Source organism: Aedes albopictus, chromosome 2 (genome assembly GCF_035046485.1).
Source record: "Aedes albopictus strain Foshan chromosome 2, AalbF5, whole genome shotgun sequence".
NCBI lineage: Eukaryota > Metazoa > Arthropoda > Insecta > Diptera > Culicidae > Aedes > Aedes albopictus.
This window is the reverse complement of record NC_085137.1, coordinates 78,534,299-78,560,489: the sequence shown is the minus strand read 5'-3', so window position 1 is coordinate 78,560,489 and position 26,191 is coordinate 78,534,299.

Here is a 26,191-nt window from a genome sequence, read left to right as displayed (position 1 = left end):
TTTGCTATTATCTCAGTTCAGAAGCATGCTATCGAAAAACAATGTATGGATGAATTTAACCTTGTAGTTTTATCTGAAAGTTTGCCGAATAACATTGGGGTCGCACACGCATACCAAAGTCGTGAGCGAGCTGTGAAGACAACTCTCCACGCGGTGAATGTAAATTACATTCACGCTGTGGAAAGTTGCCTTCACAGCATCCATACATTGTTTTTCGATAGCATGCTTCTGAACTGAGATAATAGCAAATGAATGTAAATCTTTGCAAATGAATGGTCGCAACCTTGCTTTAAGAGTATAAAGCATGGTTATTGATTGTACATGTTAAATGTACAAAATTCAAACTGATAGACATAGATATTTTTTTCCTCTCTAAGCGTTGGGGGAATAATCTGCTCAACAAACACCCTAACGGCCCAGGTCCAAGTATTGTGTGGTCAGGGTATGTCTCCTGCAGGCAAAGTAGAAGATGATCAGGGCAAGGAATGATTCGGCAAGGGGCTAGTATAGTACACATAGCATCCTCAAAGTTAGCTGCGTAGCCATGCAGCAACGAATATCGATAACACGCTTTGGGGAGTCCACCACTTCTGGTGCTATTCCTGCTTCCCGGAGTGGCCCAACACAATTGCTTCTTCTTTGAAACCCAAAAAGCGCAGATTCTGAATTCTTATGCAACATAAACGAGGAGGAATGATAAAAAAAGTTGGGAAAAGATTTTGTCCAGACTCGAACCATGGACACCAGGAGTATTATCTACTCACCTGACATACTACACCAAAAGCTCTGCGAGAGAATCGATGCTCAACACACCATAAAAGCTACTGAAGTTATTTGTTACTTTATTGCACCTTCTTTGTCACAAGTTAGAGAACTGTCAAAATGAAAAGACGCTCAAGTTTTCGGTAACGCATATGGAACCTGATCTGAATAAACAAACCAGAGGTAGATGTTTCATGCATGTTACATAACACATTTAATGTAATCTGACTGTATTAGCACTTGCGAGCAAAATGTAAGCTCCGCCTCCACAGATCGATGTCAAACACGTGGTAATTTGTGATTTCTATGAAACGAAGCCGCAACTTTACGGATTTCGGAGTTTAAATGCAACTCAACTGACAAGATGGAAGTTTCGTGTGCTTCCAGTGCAACTCATTTAGACAAAAGCATAGAAAACCACAATCTGCATGATGTTGCAGGTGCTGCTTGGGCGCTCTTTTTGCCCTCAAAAGGCGGGCAGGGTCAACCACCACGCCTAAGCCCAACTATTCTGAAAACACCAATAACTGATACTGTGTGCACCGCGATTTGGTCTCCTGAAGGCTATGACCCTATCAGCTAGCACCAGAAGTAGAACCCCTTTCCAACCACGAGTTCGGATCCAACCCAGTAGACCGACGCCACGACAGCATCGCTACCAGGATGTTCTCCCCACAGCCACTTATTCGTTATAAGGGTCGGGATCGACCGCAGAGCATCGGTATGACCTACGTAACCAACTTCGAACCCTTATGCGTACCTCTTGTACGTACAGTCAATTCGCCATTTTTTTTTTTTTGCAACACGGTATGGTACACGCTCGCGATTCTCAGGCACATTATCCTATTAGTACTTTCCAGCTTACCACGGTAGCTGTCGATACTTAAGTAGCACGGTGTCTCATGCTGGGCCGCCAAGTATGGACCTGTCTAGGGTTGCTTACGCTTCCTGGCATACACCACAGAGCTATTGGGCGTCATACAGGACAGTACCACTATAGGACTGTACATACAGGACTCCACGATAGTTGTGAAGTCTTTCTTTAAGGGCTACGGAAGGTAAGCTTATCGTCGATCATCTTTCACAAGTGTTTGACGGAGCGCTTCCAAGTGATAGTGCAATCGCCTACACTGCTCACCGCTTGCTGTTCCGACTACCGGTTGTTCACAATCACCACTTCAGTTTGGTGGTAAGCCAATTCCAGTTTCCTGGAGCTCATCCATTCTCCTCAACTGTGATGTAGTGAGTAGCAGTCAATTCCACTTCTTCGAACGATTCATCGTAGACATCCAGTGTAATGTCGTCAGCAAATCCGACGATTGCCACCCCCACCGGGAACACTTCGTTGAACATGATTTTCCTCAACACCGAACCCAGGATGGAACCTTGCGGAACTCCTGAGGCTATGCGAAAGCACTTCCGATACACCTCTGTGTCATATACTAGTACTTAATTCTAGAAGTAAACTTACACTGAATCATGTAAATTTACATGAACCCAGGTATCCTCAGGTGCCAGGGTTCCGGGTCATTTGGCCGAACGCCATTTGGCCGAATGCCGTTTGGCCGAACGCCATTTGGCCGAAAGGGTCATTTGGCCGAACGCCATTTGGCCGAATGCCATTTGGCCGAACGCCATTTGGCCGAATGCCATTTGGCCGAAAAAGGATGATGAACTTAAGTGAACTTGCCACTGTTGCCTATATCAGTATAGCTCGAAAGAACAGCCTTTGATTCAAAGAAGGAAAAATCTCTGACAAAAATAGTCCCAGTTTCAACGCCAACTAATCCCTTGATGGTAAAACTTGAAAGAATAGCCTATGATTAAAAGAAGGAAATATTTCTGATGATCATATTGGCAGCTAGAATGTTATCCAGAGTTTGCCCACGCCTCCAAATCCTTTTGATAATAATTCGGCCAAACGGCATTCGGCCAAACGACCCTTTCGGCCAAATGGCATTCGGCCAAACGGAATTCAGCCAAATGGCCGGACACCGGTGCCAGAGCGTATTGACATTTGTCGTCCAACTGGTACTATTTAACGGGTTCGTTACGTCCGGAGTCACTACTACACAGAAGCGAATCCCCCTCTTCTTACGCTGGAGCGCTATCTCGGCGGTTTTTGTAACCGATAGGATAGCGTCTACGGTCGACATCGCCATCCGGCAGCTGAACTGGTTGCTCGAGAGATAATTAACACCGTCGCCGAGGGTCCTTCGGCGTGCCTCAGTAGTCCGTTAAGGATGATCTTTTCGAGCACCTTTCTCGCCATGTCAATCAACCATATCATATATGCCGACGAGCCTCCGGTTGGTTTCCCTACCACTTCCAAACCACTGGGATAACTCCCTCGTCCAGACATTTCTGCATAGCAGATCTGAATATCTCGGGAGCCTCTGCAAAAGCTACTATTAGGGCCAGGTTCGGAACTTCGACCGGACCTGGCAGCTTACCTATACTAAGCGACTACGCTATCTCCGCAAGTTCCTCATCGGTGACCCTCTCCTCATTGCCAGCCCCAATGGCCTCTTCTTTGAATTCTTCAAAGAATTTTTCCCCAAGGATTTGTTGAAAGATCATTCCATATACATTAGAGTGGGTCAGCGTTGTATGGAGAAACTTTAAATTTGATCGTACCAACCCGGAACAAAGCTTTTTCGATCTATATTAGCGTCCAAAACAACTGTGCAAAATTTGGGAGCGATTGGTTGCGTCCCCGTATTCCGCATTGCGATTGAAATTTGTATGGAAGTTAGTATGAGAAAACGTACTTTTTTGCATTTAACGCATAGGATGAATTCTTTTGTCTAATACCATGTAACTAATAACGTTAAAGTATAGCCTAGGATATGCCGAAAAACTTTGCCGAAGACCGCAAAGTGATCTGACGCTTGTGAAAAAAGTTATTCGCCTGGTAACTTAGCCCAAAAATTGAGATTTTATTATTGATATTATTCCTTTACATGTTAAATGTTAATCACCACCTGGCAATCTGTACGTTATAACTTTTTTCGCAAGTGTTGGATCACTTTGCGGTCTTTGGCAAAGTTTTTTGGCATATCCTAGGCTATACTTTAACGTCATTAGTTACGTGGTATTAGACAAAAGAATTCATCTTTTGAGTAAAATGCAAAAAAGTCCGTTTTCCCATACTAAATTCCATACAAATTTCAATCGCAAAGCGGAATACGGAGAAGCAACCAATCGCTCCCAAATTTTGCACAGTTGCTTTGGACGCTAAAAGGAATCGAAAAAGGTTTGTTCCGAAAAATCGACTTTGTTGACCCAGTCTAATATACATGTTGGGATCCTAAGTGAACCACTCCTATGAGCCATCATCTCTGATCATAGAACACGAAAACACATTCCAATTCACCAATTATTTTTCACCGACCAGATCACGTCTCCTTTGATCTGTCGGAGCGCTCAACTTAAACTACTAATATAAATTCAATTGTACAGTACACACTTCCGTCGGACGCATAAATGTCACATGTTACATTTCGACAATTTTGAGGTTTTTATGTGAAACGTCATATTTTGATAAATATTTTTGAAATATTCAGTCAATATAATGAATTTATATATATTTCAATGGTTGAATTGCGTTGACGTCACTCAAATGCGACAATATCGAAAGTTTATTTTGAAACTTCAAATGCGGTTTTCTAGTGTTTTTCTATTGCAACATGTGATATTTATGCGTCCGAGGGCAGTACAGATCATTCGTGATAGGGTTTCCCATAAGGTTCAAATTAAGTTTTAAACCCAACATACATTTCCTCCCTTGAGAATTTCTTCAGAGATTCCAAAAAGGACTTCTTTAAGACATTCTTAACAAATTACATCAGCCTATGCATCACAAATTCCTTAAAAGATTCTCCATCAGGAAAAATGCATCAGAAATTCTGAAGGATCTCAGTAATTATTTAAGTTCTAGTTTTAAGGTTAAACTTTTCAATCCAATTCCAATTTCTTCAAAGCTTCTAGTATGTGGTCACTCAGTCTCTGTTGTGAATATCACCACAATTAACTATAGCTTTTTGCCACATAGATAATATGTGTGTGTATATCTGCCGATCGAAATAGTTATGTTAAACCGCTGCTATCGGTACGACCAAATGAAGTGTAGTTGTTTTGTTCGAAAAAATAAAATGTTTAGTTCAACCGCGAAACGAAGTGTTTTAATTCCCTTTGGACTTCCTGAACGCTCTGTGTTTAAAAACAAATTACTATAAGTATTTATCCAAAGGTTTCTTTACAAATTTTATCGACAATTACACCAATGACTCATTATGTAAATGCTTTTACTATCTTTTTAAAAATTAATTCTTGAATTCCTCCAAGGGATTATTCCTGCAAGAATTTGCGGTGAATATCCCTACCGAAACGTTCACCACTTAAGCGCCATAATACTACTGAACAACTTTGCAGAAAGCATATCATGAAATAATAATGAAATAAAACATGCCAAAAAACGCTTTAAACATTTAAATAAACGCTGGCGCAACTAGTGCTTAGTTCTACACTTTTCACTATTTGAAAGTCATTAGCTATCTGTTCAACTTAGTTAATAGCACGAAGATATAATTGCTATCAACTGTATTAAGAACAGTTTCGTGTGACGTCCATTCGCGTAGGTAAAGCGATGTGAGCTCCAGCTCCGAAGTAGTGAACGCTGGCTCTAGTGCACAACAAGCGCACACGACATTGAAGCTGAGGGACTAAATTTGCTGTAGTAACGTGCATGGTGACGTCATAACTGGGTATGGTGACGTCATACTTTCCCTCTCCGGTATGTTGGATCAGCGAGTCTATTTATAGAGGAGCTACCAATATGAAGAACCATTTCAGCTTATATCGCCCCTCACTTCAAGTGCTGCGATGGCCTCACTGGTAAAAACGACGAGTTCCTGTTCCAGGTTCTAGCCGTCCTAGGTTCGAATCCCTGGGTTTTTTGTATACCATGTGGAGAAGTTTTTTTGATGCCAGTAACTTTTTACTATATATAAAATGTCACTCTAAAAATGAATTATCCAAAAATGAGTTACTTTTTACACTACTTAATTTTTACCCAATATATTTATTACTTCTTTATAACAACATGTGATATAATTTGATATTCCTTTCTAGATTTTTGTATCTTACTTTGTTATAAGCTTGTTATAATTGTATCAAGAACAGTTATAATTATGTTATGGCTAGATCAATTTTAGTTATAATTTTTGTTATTTTATCACCGAACCGGCGAATTTTATAACTCATTCTGTTACGAAAAATCTTTGATAAATATAACTTAATCAGTTATAATTTTGTTATACTTATATGATCGGGAAATAATCCATTGTGCGGTGATGACCAGGCGACTAGTAGTCAGCTGAACAACTGTAGTGGTTGAACTCGTTTGTGTTCTTTATAAAAATTCATGAATTTTTTTTCATCAGCAGCTACTTAGTGCTCTAAGAAGGTACAAATTCAATATTTCCAATTTTTTTGAAAGCTAGTCATTGTTCCTGATAGTATAGATGAATGTTCGATATACTGTAACCCATTAAGGACATGTTCAAACATTGAGTTTTAGCCAGGTTTTCTCAAAATTGGACCTCTGTTGGCCATCGCCCAATCAACAGTCAGACAGTCCAACGTCTGTGTAAACTGATTGATCGACCACCGATGAGGCGCAAAGCAGCTACAGAAGAAGACCCCGTTTACTTTGACGATCGCGAAGCTCTTGTAGGTAGTAGACACCAACTCATGCAAGGGGTATTTACCATGGAGCCCCCTTGGATCCCCTGAGCCTTCCCGGGGACCTCTGAGACCCGCTCAAGCACTTCTGAGCATGAAGTGGGATACTCGATTTTGTATTACAAATATTATAAATATTAATGCCGATATTAATGATATTATCAAGTACTCATTGATAACATCATCGTTGTGGTCGTTGTTTGCAGCTGTCAACATACCATCAACATAATTTATACATTCGAACCGGGGTTGAGAGCGCCAATTACATCATATTTCTATTTTTGTGATTTCTTTTATTCTGGTCTCAGATACTACTTTTTGATGTGGGACAGAACCTTGAGATCATTTTCAATGAGCATCAATGAATCTTCAAGTTCAATGATCTCTATTACGCGCCATTAAAAAAAGGAACAGAAAAAAACTGAACTGAATTCAGTTTCACAAAAAGAGGTGACGGTTTTGATCGACGACCGAGACGGCATCAGCTTGAAATCGATTGGTGGGGGCCTCGTGGGCTGGAGACCTTGCCCTGGCCTACCTAATATAGCCGGAATTCATAAGGTTCAAAATCAAAAGTAATTTGTATTGTAGTGATTGTCACTTGTGTGTTGTGTATTTGACTGTTTGTTAAGGTACCCCGGGGCAAGTGAGAATCGGGGGCAAGTGAGACCTATAGCTAGTATTTTTTTATTATTTATTTTTAAAACTAACATTCTTCATTGAAAACATAGGTGTCACACCTACGGACACTTTGAATACAAAAAATGTTATTGTTTCAACCATAAAGAGACCATATACGTTATTGTTGTTCAAATGTAAATTTCAATTCACTAGGTAAGATTGACGTGCTCTACTACATTCGTCGTTTCAAAATAGATTTGTTATTCTACAAATTCTTTCTTGGTTTCAGGATAGTATTTGGAGCTCATGCAAATGATTTCAAGCGAAAAAGCTGTATTTTATTTTTATTTATTACGTTTAGTTTACTGTTCTCTCTTGCCCCAGTGCATTTCGCTATCTGGGGCAAGTGGGACCTATGAGAATAAACATAGCCAATTTTATGGATTCATCTCGCCTTGTCCAATCTAAGATGAAATTAGCACGAAAGTCAATTAAAATTGACGCGTTAAGTAATCTACTGTTGAATTATACTTTATTACCTCTATTTAGATGATGAAATTCTTGTTAAAAATGACAAATCCTTGGGTAAAACAAAAAAAATCAAAAGCGTGTATTTTTTATGTTTTATTTTCTAAATATCTTCCATTTTTTCACTTAACGCTGCATAATGCAGTCTTCTGAGCATTCGGGAACCGTCCATAAAAAATTAAAATAGGGAAATGGTCTTTTCAAAAGTCATGATTAAAAAAAAAACATTATTTAATGATCGTAAGATTATGTAAGGGAGAAGATATTACTGAAAATCTCGAAACCACTATTGGTGAGAATCATTGACTATATAATATAGAGACCAAGTTTCGAAATCTTGTGTCTCTTCACTTTTCGGCGCTTTTTGTATAAAAAAAAAAAACAATTTATTTTGCATGAGCTGTTAGAGTTGATTCAATTTCCCCCAGCGATTTGTTATGTGTTACGTAATTTATGCATGATACCATAAACCTCTTCTTATTTTAATCTCTAAACATAGTCATTCATATAAGAGATTTATGATTTATGTTACCTCATTTGTTGCGACTTATATTAGGCCCTTTGAACAAAAACTCTGAATAGGTCCCACTTGCCCCGTGAAACGCAGTAAATGAAGATCTGCTACACTTTTCATTATATACATACTATATGGATTGTAAAAATTTTGAAACAGTTTTAATGCGCGTTAATAAGTACAAATATACCAACAACGTCTTTTGGGTCCATTGGAATTATTAAAGAATTTGTGTTCTGAAACTTTTGGCATGACAAAACCAAATTAGCATTTTTTTAGGTCCCACTTGCCCCGGGGTACCTTAACTTTTTATACAATCACAGATCACTTTGCGGTCTTCGACAAAGTTTTTTCTGAACATTTTAGGCTATATTTTATGACCGTTGAAAACAAGAACGATAGGTAGTAAGTATAGTGAGACGTCTGTTTGTATGTGGGTTTAATTTGTAAAGAATTTGTTCTCTTCACATATTTATCGTAGTTCCGGCGAAGTACCAAACACTGGTTCTGCAACTCTACCGGCAGTCTCTAATGTGATATGAGCCTAGTTAACCGTTCCTCAGGTTATTAAAAAAGCCGTGATGTAATGTATCGTATGGTACATTTTGTTTTGTTACTTTCTAAGCGGTACCGGAACAGGTTCCGGAGCACTACTGGGTCTCTCAAATATAATCTAAGACTATTTCATTGCTAACGAGCATTAGATTACCTAAAACACGATTAGCTTTATCTCATACATACATGGGCATACATCACTTTTGCATTCGACCACTTCCAGTGGGACACCCAGAACTGGTTTCGGGAAACTACCGGTAGTCTAAAATATGATCTGAGGCTGTGTTCTTACAAATCGAGCATTGTGTTATCAAAAAAGCTGCTATTTCATGTACTGTCAAACCCTGCGTATTCATCACTCTTTAATACGACATTTTTTAATTCGACAATGTAACAATGTAATACACTGTAAATACGAATGATCCGATATTGTGCTGTTACTCACACCCGGAGCGGCACCTTGTGCAGCTGCTACTTCCGGAAGTTCAAATTTTGTGCTTTCCGACACCTGATCCGTTTTGTGATCAACCGCAGTGAACGCAGTCAACAATCGTGAAAGGAACAAGCTATCAATTCGTACCACCACAATATCTGTAGGATTTGTATTCAAAAACAAATCCTACAATCTAACCAAATGTGGCCTGAGACTATTTTCTTGCTGACCGTTCTTCGCGTTATCGAAGAAGCCGTTATTTAATATGCTGCGTGTATTTTTTGTGGTTCCGTTCTACATTTGATCACTTTCGTCGGGGCACCTGGAACCAAAAGGCACACTATTGGTATTCCAAAGTATGGATTTTTTTTTTCACGTTAACCGTTCATCAGGTTACCTAAAAAGTCATGGCGCACCCGTAATCCGTTCCGGAACACTATCGGTTGTCCCAAATATGGCCGGAACCTTTTTTATAACAATCCGAGATACCTAAAAATCCGCGATTTGATGTGTTGCATGCATGGGCTTGATTCACTTTTTCGGGGTCCCTCCGATACTTCTATCAAAAAGTAATTTTTGGAGTGAACATATAGCCTTTCCAGTACACTTGGTGTACGAGAATGGCAAAAAACAGAGCCGCCTTGATGTGCAGCATCGATATTACTAGATGTTACTAAACTAATATAATATTAATTGATATTACTGCCAATATTAATGAGTGTCCCACCCCATGCTTCTGAGACTTCTTTGAAACACATACAAGCCCCTTCAAATGCCCCTGAGGCCTCCTAGTACTCCCTGGGACCCCCTTGGAAAGCTACTGAGATTTCGTGGTATTTCGGTGAATCTCTTTGGGACCCCCTGAAACGTTCCCGCAATCTCTCTTTTCTCTCCCTATGAACGCCCCCTGCACGGAAAGATCGATGTACACAGAGCAGGCTTGATTCACTTTTTCGGGGTCCCTCCGATACTTCTATCAAAAAGTCATTTTTGGAGTGAACATATAGCCTTTCCAGTACACTTGGTGTACGAGAATGGCAAAAAACAGAGCCGCCTTGATGTGCAGCATCGATATTACTAGATGTTACTAAACTAATATAATATTAATTGATATTACTGCCAATATTAATGAGTGTCCCACCCCATGCTTCTGAGACTTCTTTGAAACACATACAAGCCCCTTCAAATGCCCCTGAGGCCTCCTAGTACTCCCTGGGACCCCCTTGGAAAGCTACTGAGATTTCGTGGTATTTCGGTGAATCTCTTTGGGACCCCCTGAAACGTTCCCGCAATCTCTCTTTTCTCTCCCTATGAACGCCCCCTGCACGGAAAGATCGATGTACACAGAGCAAAAAGCATTCTCTCCCTATGAACGCCCCCTGCACGGAAAGATCGATGTACACAGAGCAAGGAGTAACTTTCACGCAGCGATCGAAAAGACAAAAGATTTCATACAAACTTGTGTGAAATTTTACGCAAATTTGTGTAATACCGGATCAGTACATTTTTTGTGCTCATCCAGTCGTAAGCAAATCTGAGTGAAAAATCCTTTGTCTTTTCGCAAGTTACTCATTCGCTGTGTACTTTCGTTTAAGGGTGTGGGCGACGTTACCATAGTAACCATCATTCTACGTTTTCTTCTGCACAATAAAGGTGCTGAGTAACTCTCTCTATTTTTATGCAGAGCGTTAGAAAGGTACACGACTTAAAAGTGCATAAAAAGAGGTTTTAGTATATCATCCAGTAAGACCGATATCTCAATCGGCGACCATTGCGTTTCAATATGTCTGCAAAACAGCATGGAACAAAATGCTATGCGGAAATTGTATGAATCAGTTTCGCGCTGAGAAAAACAAGGCCGTCTTCCGTTACGTGCAATGACCGTGAAGTTTACTTATAGACAAATAGCTGCCAGGTGGAAAGAGTTCTTCGAGACTTTGTTGAATGGCGAGAACGTTAGCACGTCATCAGTTAAGCACGATTAAGTCAGTGGAGCCCCTGAGGCTTGTAAAAGTAAAACAGGTTCTTACAGAGCTTAAACATATAAGGCTGCTGGAAACGACGAACTCCCGACTGAACTTTCAAACACGGTAGTGAACAGATGCACAAATACTGCAGTACATTCTATTGAAAAAATGGGAAGAAGAAAAACTAGGGAATTGCGCCACTTGGGCGGTGGCTTCTATTTTCGTCTGTTTTCCGCTATAACTCAGTCAAATTTGAACCAATTGACACAATTTTTGGAATGAGGTGAGATAGGTATAGTGTCTACCCGTGTACAACATTTCAAGTCCACTGGTTCAAAATTGACTGAGTTATAGTGGAAAACAGACGAATATAGAGGCCACCGCCCAAGTGGCGCGATACCCTACCACATATTCTGTTCAACAAATTGAGATCGTTGAGGGGTCCTTCATTGGCGAATACCTATCTGGGTTTCATAAGAGCTGATCAACGACGGATCTGTGACCGCATATTGGGAACTACTGATCTTTGCAATTCAACTACATTGTGATAAGTACTCCCTGCTATGCAGAATCCAAAAAACCTTTACTCTTCATCCTCACCAATTTGGTTCTTGAAAAATCGCTTGGCCCATACCGTAGTTTGGGAACCACTGAACGTAGCAAAACTGCTAAATTATTAATTGTAACTGAATAACTTATAACATTTTCACAGATTAGAAATTAAGCTTGAGCTTGGGGCTTGAGCTTAATTGACCGCCCGCAGTTGCTACTCCAGTATCGCCAGATCAGCTACACTCACGCAAGGAACCAATGAGATAACTGCTTGGGACTAACAGGTATCTTCAGTGTGTGAGCGTTGGTGGTCTTGTATTTTTTGGCGACAATGGCGCCTGCTGCGTCAGGCCAATGGGGAAGGGGAGGGAAGTGATGATTGCAATCGCTTGCCCACATCAGGCCGTTGAATCCTCTGCGCCTGCACAAGGTCATGCGGATGTTGGTGTGTTGGTGGGAAATGTTTATTTTTGACACATGGATCATGCATCATGCGGGTTAGAAATTATTTTCTAACTTGACTAATCATTTCGGAAACTGAAAATAACACTCCCTCAATTTAAACCAAAATTTCAGAATAACGCTAATTTAGTTAAATCAATTGTACAAGTGGCGAAAAATACTTGTTTGGACATAGACTCAATGGAGTGAACAAGTTCCTATAAAATATACAAATCCTATAAAAAATCAGTGCTTTCTAAAACGACGATAGTGTATACCTCAATGACTTCATTGGGTAGGGGTCAAGCATGGTTTTGCCCCATCCTCCATATTGGAGCATTGAATATTTTTCGATTTTTCCATACAAAAATCAGAAAACCCAGGCTTTGACCACTCTCCTCACTAAAATTTGACCAACTTGGCGCGTCTGCTGACCATCCATGTTGCAGAAAATGAAAAAAAAAAGACACTTCTTTGCCCACCGCACAGAAGAAATCAAAATCGGTACTGTCGTGGTTATCGATTGCGATCACATCACAACTTTGTTCGTCAAAACTTTATCACATTTTTACTACTTCCGATATCGGTCGGAACAATACACGGTTAAATCAATTCACATACTATGTCGTTTTACCAATGTACTTGGCTGGGCTCATAAAGATAGATGAACCCGATTAAAAGAAAATATCACAATGATACTAAGTTATGATTTCGACACCTAAGCTTGTTATAATCTTGTCACTAATACAGAGAAAATAACAAGAACTGATCGATATGGCTTGATATCAATAACAAGCATGTTATGCGAACGTCATTGTAACTACTATAGTTGTTATTCATTTGCCATCAAGCTTGCCATTTAGTATACATATAAATCTTTTGGTATTTATTTTTGTTATTTTAGTTTTTGCTACACAATTAATCATTTTTTTATAGGAAAGCGGCTAATGTGCGGGTATTTCAAAAAAGGTCTTGCCCAAGGCTTCTAGGCTCAATTCGTTCTAGTTAGTTTAACCGTGCACAATTTGCACAGAAACACATAGCCTCTCATTCTCGCCTGATGCAAAAACACTTGCCTTTGCCAATGTGCAGCAGTTCGAATAGTTCGCCGGGGTGCTAACTCTCGAGGCCACAGGGACCTACCACCGTCGTCGTCGTCGTATGCTTCATGTTTACCTCTTCGGGTTTCCTTTACTTGAACAACCACAACTTTGGGTGGAAAGCGATAGAAACCCTTGGATTGATGCGTTTTTGCCTTTCTCGTACAACAAAGTTGTACCGAAAGGCTATCATTTCACTCCAAAAATCAATTTTTGATAGAAAGCTCAGATTATCAAGTCTTATATATCAATCGACACAGCTCGACGAACTGAGCAAATGTCCGTCCGTATGTGTGTGTGTATGTGTGTGTGTATGTGTGTGTGTATGTGTGTGCTAATAATAGATCAAAGAAATGAGCTTAAGTTTTTCCTAGTAAATGTCAATTGATTGTGCCGCAACAAGTTTCATTTGATAGGGAATAGGTTGTAGTTGAACGCTATTGAATTTGGTTTGGATATTTCAAGCCATTTCAGAGATATTTGAAAAACTTTGCGAACTTCCACAAATAAATATTTTTAATTCCCACGTTCCCATGATTTTCCAAGCCTAGACACGAACGCTTCTTGGACACCCTAAAATAATTTACCTGAGTTGTGAATTTAACTCATATTTTTTTAGATTGACAAAGTTGTAACAAAAACCATTTCCTGCTATAGCCCAACAGTAGATGTAGTAAATTTAAGTTGCATATTCAACGGAGTGGTTTTGAAGTTATATTTCACGTTCGAAAAGTAGTGAATTGTACACCTTTTGATGTAGCATTTTTTAAACGTGTGCGTTGTAGCAGGTAAGGGAGCGACCATAATTTACGTCACATTTTGAGGGATATCTGCAAAATGTGATAATTCCGACACATGTTTCAGAGAAACAATGCAAAAAGTTTGGCTGCAAGAAAAAAGGGGGTTGAAAATAGACAATTTTTAGTAACGTAATACTTATGACACACATGTGATACAAGAATCACTGTACAATTGCGCTTGAAATGAGTGCCATACTGAAAATTCTCTCAGTTCAAGTCAGTCTTGTCAGAATTTTCTTGACACTGCGTACCGTTGTATAGGAATCACACTCGTATCACATGTCTGTCCGGGGTATAATTTAAGGACGTCCCAAACATATTAGTATATTTCGTGGGTCGTGTGCTGCATACATCTCGGCGATTAACTTACCGCTTACCGGGTTCTAATTAGTACACGTTGCACACGAATAAACAAATTACCAAAAAAAATATGCCAAAAACTCAAAATCAAACAACTTTGTAAGGTATGAAAACTCTACTTGTTTTAGCGTTTTTTGGCATTTCTGCCTTTCTCGTACAACAAAGTTGTACCGAAAGGCTATCATTTCATTCCAAAAATCATTTTTTGATAGAAAGCTCAGATTATCACGTCTCATATATCAATCGACACAGCTCGACGAACTGAGCAAAATTTGCTGCATTTAATGTCCGTCCGTATGTGTGTATTGGTGTGCTAATAATTCTAAGCAAAGAAATGAGCTTATGTTTTTCCTAGTAAATGTCAATCGATTGAGCCGCAACATGTTTTATTTGATAGGGAATAGGTTGTAGTTGAACGCTATTGAATTTGATTTGGATATTTCAAGCCATTTCGGAGATATTTGAAAAAGTTTGCGAGCTACCACAAAATAAATACTTCTCATTCCCACGTTCCCATTTTCCAAGTCTAGACACAAACGCTTATCGGGAACCCTAAAAAAATTCACCTGAGCTGTGAATTTAACTCGCATTGTTTTAGATTGACAAAATTGTATCGAAAACTATTTTCTACTGTAGCCCAACAGTAGATGTAGTAAATTTAAGTTGAATATTCAACGAAGTGGTTTTGAAGATCTTATTTAAGCTAGAAAAGTAGTGAATTATACACCTTTTGATGTAGCATTTTTTAAGCGTGTGCGTTATAACAGGTAAGGTAGCGATAATAAATCACGTCAAATTTTGAGGTATATCTGCAAAATGTGATAATCCCGATACATGTTTTGGAGATACATGTAAAAAGTTTGATTGCAAGGGAAAAAGGGGTTGAAAAAGGACATTTTTTACGTACACGGTCAGAAAATTCACTCATTTTCGAGCTAAAGTGGGACAACTCAAAATTGAGTAAATTTTTTTCCCAGCGATAGCGCTGGCCCAAGTGCGAAAATCTCATCAGTTTAAGTCGTATAATATTCTTGATGATGCGAAGAATATTATACGGCTTAAACCAGTTGGATTTTTGCACTTGGGCCAGCGCTATCGCTGGAAATGCAATTTACTCATTTTTTGAGCTGTTCCAGTTTAGCTCAGTTTTGTGTGAATCTTACTCATTTTAGAGTAACATTTTCTTAGCGTGTAACGTAATTTGAGAACGTCCCAAACACATTAGTACATTTAAAGGGTCGTGTGCTGCATACATCTCGGCGATTCACTTACCGCTTACCTGGTTCTAATTAGAACACCAAGAAAAAAATCTACTCAGTGGCTGAGATAATCTCACTCAGAAATCGAAAAATCGATTATTTTTCTTACTCGTTTTAGCTAAAAGTGGGACAACCCGTTGCCAATGAGTAACTGTTGTCCCACCATTAATGGAAACTGAGCAAGAAAACAAAGGATTTTTCGATTTCTGAGTGAGACCAACTCAGAAACCGAGTAATTTTTTTTGCAGGTGTATACGTTACGTATAGTACATATATTAATGTAACATTTTTAAGCGTGTGCTTCGCTCAGGCAAGGGAGCAATCGTGAATCACGACACGCTTTAAGAGGTACTCACAAAGTGTAATAATCCATGCACACATTTCAGGCCGAACATGTCTAAAGGTCCAATCTGCAGAAGAGAGGCTCTCTTTGGTTCCCCTCTCTATCGTTAATATCTCAGCTGTTTATTTGTATCATCATTGTCTCCTTGCATTGAACGATGGTCAAAACAATCGTCTTTTGATCTGTACTGCAAAAATAGTTGAAAAGTGTACCATCACTTTGCAATAATTGAAAGAGAAAGTGAACAAAGAGAGCCTCTCAAATGCAGATAGGACCTATTGAAATGTTCGGCCTGAATTTTGAAGATGAAAATGTTAAAATGTTGACGTAGAGGGAGAAAAGTGATTTAGAATGGAAAATTTTAATGTGACGTAATCTATGAACGTCTCGAACATATTAGTATATTTAATGGTTCGTGTGTTGCATACATCTTGGCGATTAACTTACCTACCACTTAACGAATAAATGTACATTTGTCAGGTTCTAATTATTACCTACCGAGGAAAATTTCTACTCAGTCACTGGGTTGATCTTACTCAGAATCAGAAATAGTTTTTGTTTTCCTACACTAAATAACGGCTTGCGGTTGAAATTACTATGAGCCATTTTACGAAGTGACAACAATGTTGATTCGCGAATACGAAGTTGTCGAATGTGCGTGAAGGTTTACGTGAGAAAAAACGAGAGGGAAATATTTTTTGCTTTTTTTCACACACATTCTGACAGTTCCTTACGAGGTTTTTCATTAGAGCGATAAAGAGTTGGAATCTCTTTTACCTTCGTAGTCGCGAATGTTGATATCGATTTTCACGGGTTTGGACGCTATCTCCTGCTAAAATTTTATTCATAATAACGGCTCGTAAAATGGACTATTCTGCAGGATCAATTTAAATATATACATCGCCACTAAATTTGTGTAGACTGAGTTTCGCTTCAATTCAACAGATAAATACTGTCAATTTTATAATTGACCCAATTTACAACTAACCCTTTACACTGAAATTAATTTTGTTGTGAAAACTAACTGAAAGAGTGAAAGACGGCTTGCGGTAATGACCAGCATAAAAATGATTTTAAATTTACCATGGCAAAAAAGGTGATCATCGTCCAACAAACGCTTGTTGTCTGCGTTTTGTTCCCTCTCATATCAACTCGTTCTATAGCCGAGTGGTAGCATGCGAGCCAGTTGATCTCAAGCTTGTTGGTTTGAACCCAGTTGCCAACAGATTTTTTGATTAGCGGGGTAACATTGATTGGCTTGACCGACCTCATGAAATGTTCATGGATCATTTCCAGTATGCTTCATTTTAAGTAATCTACACAATGAATTTTCATGAGGTATTCTTATGGCTTCCATAATATTTAGTTATAGCAAAAGTTCATAAGGTGTTTTGATGAATTTCGTTACACGGTCAGAAAATTCACTCATTTTCGAGCAAAAGTGGGACAACTCAAAATTGAGTAAATTTTTTTCCAGCGATAGCGCTGGCCCAAGTGCGAAAATATCATCAGTTTAAGCCGTATAATATTCTTGATGATGCGAAGAATATTATACGGCTTAAACCAGTTGGATTTTTGCACTTGGGCCAGCGCAATCGCTGGAAATGCAATTTACTCATTTTTTGAGCTGTTCCAGTTTAGCTCAGTTTTGTGTGAATCTTACTCATTTTAGAGTAACATTTTCTTAGCGTGTAGTTTATTCGCTGGGTGTACTAAATCGATATCCCTGATTTCGAATATGCTGTCCAAAGGATCCAAAGTCATACAAATTATGTGTTTTTTTGTCACTGTAGTGTTAAAACCGTCTAAACTAATAACGCCTTAAGGTAGGCAAACTTTTAGGGAATTGAAAACCTTCTTTTAATAAATCGTATATTTCATCAACCCGGTTACAGTCGCGTCGTGTACTGAGTACACGCACCATGAAAAAAGCACATTTGTGGTACACAGCGTGAGCGTGGTGTCGCTGAGGGTGGCTGAAGAGGCGACTGTTCGAGGGTTAAGAAGGATCACTTTCGTAGTGTGCCGCGCTTGTTGATGAGAGTGAAAATTTTCGCTCCCGTCATTTATTTTTAGTTTCATTTTTCATCAAATTTTCCTTTTTTCTCAATATTGAATGTTTTTGATTCCTGTATAAAAAGGACCAAAAATTTTGTTTTGGGACTGAATCACTTTCCTCAGCGTCATGCTCAAAGTACTATTCTTATATAAGATGATGGCAACGATTTTCGAGCTTTCGGATATGGATGGGATAGTTCATTTTTTCAAAATTGATTCATAAAGTTACACTCATAGCACAATTATGGGTTAGGTACCTACTCAAGAAGCAATCATTTCATAATCGATTTTCATACAGAAATAACATTTACATTATTGTTATTTTACATTCTTATCATTGAAACTCCTTTTTATTGTTTTATATAAAAATCTGCTTGTAAAACTCACTTTAAGTGATGAAAATTACTAAAAAGTTGATGAATAATGAAAACTAAATTAATGGGCCAAAATTGGCTGTGTAACAATTTTGGGTCAACTTGTTGTCTATTATTTATTTAGTTACTCAAGTTTTATCATCTATTTTGTTAATGAATGATCACTTATTCTCGTTAGATCAACTATTCTTCATTGCACCAACAAAGCTAGCCATGAAAATGTTTGACAATTATCAAGTCATTTTGACAGACAACACACATGCACGAAAAAGACGGATCATATATTCTACTTTATCGACATTGGTGCCGTCCTTTTCATGTTCATGTTGAATCTGTCAAAATGACCTGAGAATTGTCAGTCATTTTGAGGTTAGGTTCGTTGGTGTAATAAAGAATAGTAGAATCTAAAGCTGGTCTCAAATTTCTTAAGGACAGACTTGTTAGAATCTCAAAATGGCCGCCACAATGGCTGATTTTGGCACCTACTCACGATTTCGAGAGCACAAATCTCTTTGTAAACAAAACCAGCGCACCTGACATTTTTATTTTAAGCATATTACAAGTGAGCAAGAACAAAATAATAAAATGCACTGTTGTTTAAAGCATGCTTCTTGAGACTTGTGCGTCTGAAGTTCTGATGCACAGTTGTAGCGGGATTTCGAGACGTTTGTCCTTAACGAAGCGTGTTTTCATGATTTGAAATCAATTTTTCAAAATTGGGACCAAATCTCCATCCACCCACACCACCGATAAACGCCTAAAAGCATGCAATGTCTATGTACGCAGAACTCTCAATTACATATATGCTGCACAAAAAGTCACCCATAATTGCGTGATTTTCACGCAACAATAATGAGTCACTTAAATTTTGTCTGAAATTAGCTTTAATTAGCTGCAATCACCTTAGTTTCCACATTAGGAACGCAAATTATACCTTTGTTCTGGTGGTGATACCATTTCGTACTTGAAAATCACTAAAGATCACTTTTACAGATCTTACAAAAGCAGCGCACGCACTTTCCTATATTCACAATCGAAGCGTTACTTTGACAGATGGTTCTGCACCGAACAAAAGTTTTTGAAAATATGTATGTTATTATTGGAAATACTGTTACATGGGAAAATATTAAGAAAATTTGCTGAAAAACTATGAAAGATAACCCATTTTACTGTATATTTTTGGTTTACCCTTGAAGAATCTAATTGCTATAACTATTACAAGTTCAAGCTTCTATGTTGCAGGAGCTAGAGAACGTATTCTACGAGAAAGGCACTATCACCGCTAGGTGGATTAATCTGGGTTTTTTTTCTATGCTCTGTGTTCACCTCAGGGCTATGCCAGGTGGGCTTGGATAGATCTTTTTTTTTAGTGGGTGGTGTTTAAGGGTGCCCTGGGCAAAATTTACTCCATTTTTTCAGAAGTTTAATTCTCAATCGTAGAATAATTACGCCGTGTCCAATAAGTTCTCATTCAAAATCAAATTGAATTCATTTCACATTTGTAACTAGGATTTTCAAAGTAAATTTATTTATTGAAAGAGCATCTAAAACTGACTCAGGACTGAAAGTAGTAGTAGTAGTAATCGAAAAATCTACCCTTGACAAGGAATTTTTGAATTCATCCGCGGGCAGTAATGCGTCCCTAAATTTTGCCCAGTCATTAAACCACCTCTAAACAGTTCAGTTCATTTTACCCCAACCTACCTTATTCACTCCCGAAACGTACCCAGCACGGAGGAAGTTAGGCGTTCGACACTGTTAGGCATTTGTTAGATATGTTGCTCATCGAAAATTTCTGGAGAGCATAAATCATAACCCCGAAATTATGCTCAGTGTTCGATTCTTTCGCGCATTGTTGACAGTTGCCTGAACGGCAGTTAAAAAAATAACTTTGTTGATTGCGGCAGCGATCGTCGGTCGGGAAAATGATAAAAATTGCGCGTTTCAATTAGTTAAAACCGTAACAACCTGGTAAGAACCATTTCAGTCGTTCCGTCGTCCGACCCGTCAACTCCTCGCCGCTGCTACTGGCCAATAAGTCCGGTTCGTTCTCGTCGTACCGTTGCCGGAACCAGTCATCTCCAAAACAGTGTCCGATTCCGTTAAGTTTGGCCTCATCGTGTCGGTGAGTCATTTTAATTTTAATTTGATTTATTTTTCATTTAATTTTTATTTAATTTTAAATAAATTTTAATCAAATTTTAATTTAATTTTCATTAAATTTTATTAAAATTTTAACAAAATTTAAATAAAATTTTAATAAAACTTTAATAAAATTTAAATAAAATTTCAATAAAATTTTAATTAAACTTCAATTAAATTTTCATTTTTCTTTAATTTAAATAAAATTTTAATAAAACTTTAATAAAATTATAATATAATTGTAAGAAAATTTAAATAAAATTTTAATAAAATTTAAATAAAACTTTAAAAAATTCTAATAAAATTTTTATAAAATTTTAATAAAATTTTAATAAAATTTTAAAAAATTTTAATCAAATTTTGAAAAAAATATTTAATTTTAATTTAATTTTTATAAATATTAAATTTCAATAAAATTTTAATATAATTTGAATAAAATTTTTATTTAATTTGAATTTAATTTTAATCCAATTTTAATTAAATTTTAATTAAATGTTAATTAAATTTTAATTAAATTTTAATTAAATTTTAATTAAATTTTAATTCAATTTTAATTAAATCTTAATTAGATTTTAATTAAATTTTAATTAAATTTTAATTTAATTTTAATTAAATTTTAATTTAATTTTACAGTCGAACCTCCATGAGTCGATGTTCCTTGACTCGATATCGACTCATGGAGGTAATTTTTTCCATATTGAAAAATAATTTCTGGGTTACTAAGATGGTCCCCTCAAAAAGCTTTCCAAAGGATTTTTGTTCCACTACTCGATATTTCCTTGAGTCGATGGTCCCTTCAATATCGACTCATGGAGGTTTTACTGTAATTCAATTTTGTTTTGATTTTTATTTAATTTTAATTTAATGTTAATTAAATTTTAATTAAATTTTAATTAAATTTTAATAAAATTTTAATTTAATTTTAATTTAATTTTAATTAAATGTTAATTAGATTTTAATTAAATTTAAATTAAATTTAAATTAAATTTTAATTAAATTTTAATTAAATTTTAATTAAATTTTAATTTAATTTTAATTTAATTTTAATTCAATTTTAATTTAATTTTAATTTAATTTTAATTTAATTTTAATTTAATTTTAATTTTATTTTAATTTAATTTTAATTTAATTTTAATTTAATTTTAATTTAATTTTAATTTAATTTTAATTTAATTTTAATTTAATTTTAATTTAATTTTAATTTAATTTTAATTTAATTTTAATTTAATTTTAATTTAATTTTAATTTAATTTTAATTTAATTTTAATTTAATTTTAATTTAATTTTAATTTAATTTTAATTTAATTTTAATTTAATTTTAATTTAATTTTAATTTAATTTTAATTTAATTTTAATTTAATTTTAATTTAATTTTAATTTAATTTTAATTTAATTTTAATTTAATTTTAATTTAATTTTAATTTAATTTTAATTTAATTTTAATTTAATTTTAATTTAATTTTAATTTAGTTTTAATTTAATTTTAATTTAATTTTAATTTAATTTTAATTTAATTTTAATTTAATTTTAATTTAATTTTAATTTAATTTCAATTTAATTTTAATTTAATTTTAATTTAATTTTAATTTAATTTTAATTTAATTTTAATTTAATTTTAATTTAATTTTAATTTAATTTTAATTTAATTTTAATTTAATTTTAATTTAATTTTAATTTAATTTTAATTTAATTTTAATTTAATTTTAATTTAATTTTAATTTAATTTTAATTTAATTTTAATTTAATTTTAATTTAATTTTAATTTAATTTTAATTTAATTTTAATTTAATTTTAATTTAATTTTAATTTAATTTTAATTTAATTTTAATTTAATTTTAATTTAATTTTAATTTAATTTTAATTTAATTTTAATTTAATTTTAATTTAATTTTAATTTAATTTTAATTTAATTTTAATTTAATTTTAATTTAATTTTAATTTAATTTTAATTTAATTTTAATTTAATTTTAATTTAATTTTAATTTAATTTTAATTTAATTTTAATTTAATTTTAATTTAATTTTAATTTAATTTTAATTTAATTTTAATTTAATTTTAATTTAATTTTAATTTAATTTTAATTTAATTTTAATTTAATTTTAATTTAATTTTAATTTAATTTTAATTTAATTTTAATTTAATTTTAATTTAATTTTAATTTAATTTTAATTTAATTTTAATTTAATTTTAATTTAATTTTAATTTAATTTTAATTTAATTTTAATTTAATTTTAATTTAATTTTAATTTAATTTTAATTTAATTTTAATTTAATTTTTATTTAATTTTTATTTAATTTTAATTTAATTTTAATTTAATTTTAATTTAATTTTTATTTAATTTTTATTTAATTTTTATTGAATTCTAATATAAATTTAATTTTTATTTAATTCAAATTCAAATTCAAGTTTAATTTAATGTTAAAATTAAAATGAAAATTGAAACTGAACAGGCTCCGAGTTTTTTTTTTATTGAATTTGTTTCGTCCAGCTTTCATTCGAGGCAAGAGTACGGTTGTAGTAGTGAACGTCGACAAAAGTTCACTACTACAATCATACTTCTTGCTCGGATGACAGCTGGAATGAAAACAAACAGCATAAAATTTATGCCTAACATTTGTCTAACAGCCCATAGTAAAACATGTCTAACGTTAGTCTAATGTTAGACTAACAAACATGTTTCGAATTTGCAACATGTCTAACAAAAGTGTGTCATATCTGTCTAATTTTAGACTAACATTAGCCAAAAGTGAGACAAAAAGTTAGCCTAACATGCTGGCCAGTTAGTCTCACATTAGGCTAATGTTAGGCTAACCCTCCGTACTGGGTAGTATGAGTGAGAGGGTACAAGAATTTCACCCACAGGCTACATCAGTCAGGTGCATTTCTGTGGATTGCCAGCACTGGAAAAACGGTTTTGCTCTCTTTTCTGGAAAACTACTCACATCGAGGACGATCGTTCTAGTAGGTAGCTACTCACTCATATATTAAAACGTAGCAAGCAGAGTAGGGTGGAAGCGGGCCACCCGGCAGCCAGCCAGCGGCAGGTATGTTAAACTCTTCTATTTTGCGGTTTCCGGCACCGTCATTTTTGCGAATGGTGTACCTGCTTGTTAAACTTCACGCGTTCGACCGTTTCGAGAGGATCGTGTGCAGTTGAAGGGTTCCGAACTTTTCCTGGACCCGAGGGGGACTCCCGCATTCATGCAGCAGCACAAGCGATTGCAGGGCTCTGTATGTTTGTGTATTGACGGGTTAAATGGATGCAATTATTTTTCAATAAAACAAACCGCATTTTCATTAGCTTCCATCAATGTGTACTACAATGATGGATCAGGTCGGAAATTGCATGTTTTCGATGAGGGAATCGATTGGTATCGAATGCGTTGAGACGAATGGATGTTTTCTTCGCGTATTTAATTTCTTCCAGGAGTATATATTCTAAGATTTCCCACAACAAATACAGTCAATCCTAGATATAACGTAACTGCATTTTTTATTTTCGTTTCCTTATATCGGTACTTTTCTTACATTTTGTTTTCCATCAGTTTGTATTTAATATATTTTTTAAACAAGTTCGCTTCATATACTTTAGCTATAATAGATTTTGAGAACAGATGGATGAGTGAAGTTGTGTTTGGTTCATAATAGAACAGAGGTAGTGCTAGTCAGTAACCGTAAAGCACTTCAGCGACCTGAACGTCTGTGAAAAAAGTTATACCCTAGGAAAAGTGAGGACAAACTTTAATGTTATTTTCCAAAGCATGTAAAGGAATAATATCAATAATGAAATCTCAATACTTTGCCTCACTTTGCCTAGGGTATAATTTTTATCACAGCCGTCGGATCACTTCGCGGTCTTCGACAAAGTTCTCTGGCATATAGTCACCTACAATAATACCAAAGGGTTTGATTATTTAACGCTTACAGCGCCACCTAGCGGCCAAATTCGAAAACTTAAAATTTCTGCATACATTTGGCCATACAAACTTCAAGCGTTTTGAGCCCCCCTTAGGCTCAACCGATTCTGCTCAAATTTTGAACGTAGCTTCTGGGAGTCCAAAACAACTGATTTAGGAGGTAAGACTTGGTATTTTTCGAAATTTTTGTTTTTCATATAAGTGTGGGCCACCCTAGGCAACATGCTCAAACTTTCTTTACATACCTTAATTTACTTGTGCATATGACACTCATATGTAGAATTGAACTTTTTATTTATTTATTTATTCCACCGTCTCCAGCTGGGCTGCACAGACTGATTTAATGCTAAACTACATACTATTTCTTATAATATTCTTAAAACGAGTTCTGCTTATATTAAAGTCAAAACATTCAACATCGTTAAGTGCATTAAAACATCGCTCTAGCGGATTGTTTTGGCCGTAAATTGTATGATGTCGAGCAGTAATGAATGAAGTTCGCTGGCGTGTTCGGCGTGCAGGTACAAAGAACCGCGCTTGCTGAAGAAGTTCCGGGCAGTCAATCCTGTTGCAATGTACATCGCATGCAAACATTCTTTGTAAATACAAGCGGCGCTTGCGTAATGGCTCCAATCTTATAAGTTGACATCGGTCGTTGTACGGTGGCAGCTGCAGCGAGTCAGACCACGGAAATCTCCGTAAAGCATAGCGAACGAAGCACCGTTGGACCCTTTCTAAACGTCCGATTTGGGTTTCCCTATACGGAGCCCAGATTTGAACCGCATACTCCAGAATACTTCAGACAAGCGAACAGTAACCACTTTTTAAAGCGTACGCATCACGAAACTCAGAGGCATTTCGTCGGACGAACCCAAGAACAGCAAAAGCCTTAGCGGTTGTCGAGGTCACATGGTCGTTATAACTTAGCTTGCAGTAATTACTCCTAGATCCTTGATGGAGTTAACTCGTTCCTGTGGGGTATGAACAAAGCTGAGTAGCATTTCCCATGCGTGTATTTCCCCTAGCAAGCATCAGTGACAGCCAGCACCATGACGGGGTCGTCGTCAGTGTGATGCTGCCTCATTGACGAGTGGACTGTTGGCGGAGCAAGACGCCATCACCGTGAGGTTCCGTATTATGCCAAGTGATTCTACTGCAGTTTGCTAAGATGGCTGGGAACGGATTGTTCCAGTGAGTTGCCCGGTATTCACATTGGCGATCCTGCCAGGAGTGCATCATAATCAATAACAAGTTAATCATAAAATAGGTAGAATCACTTGGCATAAAAACAGTGAGAGAAAACAAATCGTTTTTTTGTGTGAAGTGTGTGGTGGTGCTGCAAACACAGTGAAGTGGGTGTTGCAATTCTGCGGTTCCTGACGAAAGCTAGAGCGCGGAAAGTTTTTGTCATGCCAACCGCGTTCTGTTTTAGCCTTGATTCTAGCACAAACACATGAACAAAGGCGCGGTGACGTGGTTGATTTTTGTTGTCGGCTGGTAGCACGCTGTGGATAGGTGGTCGGTCGATGATTGCATGCATGTTTCTTCATGTTCTTGCTCGGCATGGATGGTCGCGCTTTCGTTGATTCCTCGGATCGTACACATCGTACATGCTCGTGTTGTCGCTCGGTTGAACGGTAAATGCAAACAGGTTGATGTGCATGATGGTAGAGGTGTTTGACTATTGTGAATGTTGCCGTAAAATTCTCGCGGCGTTGG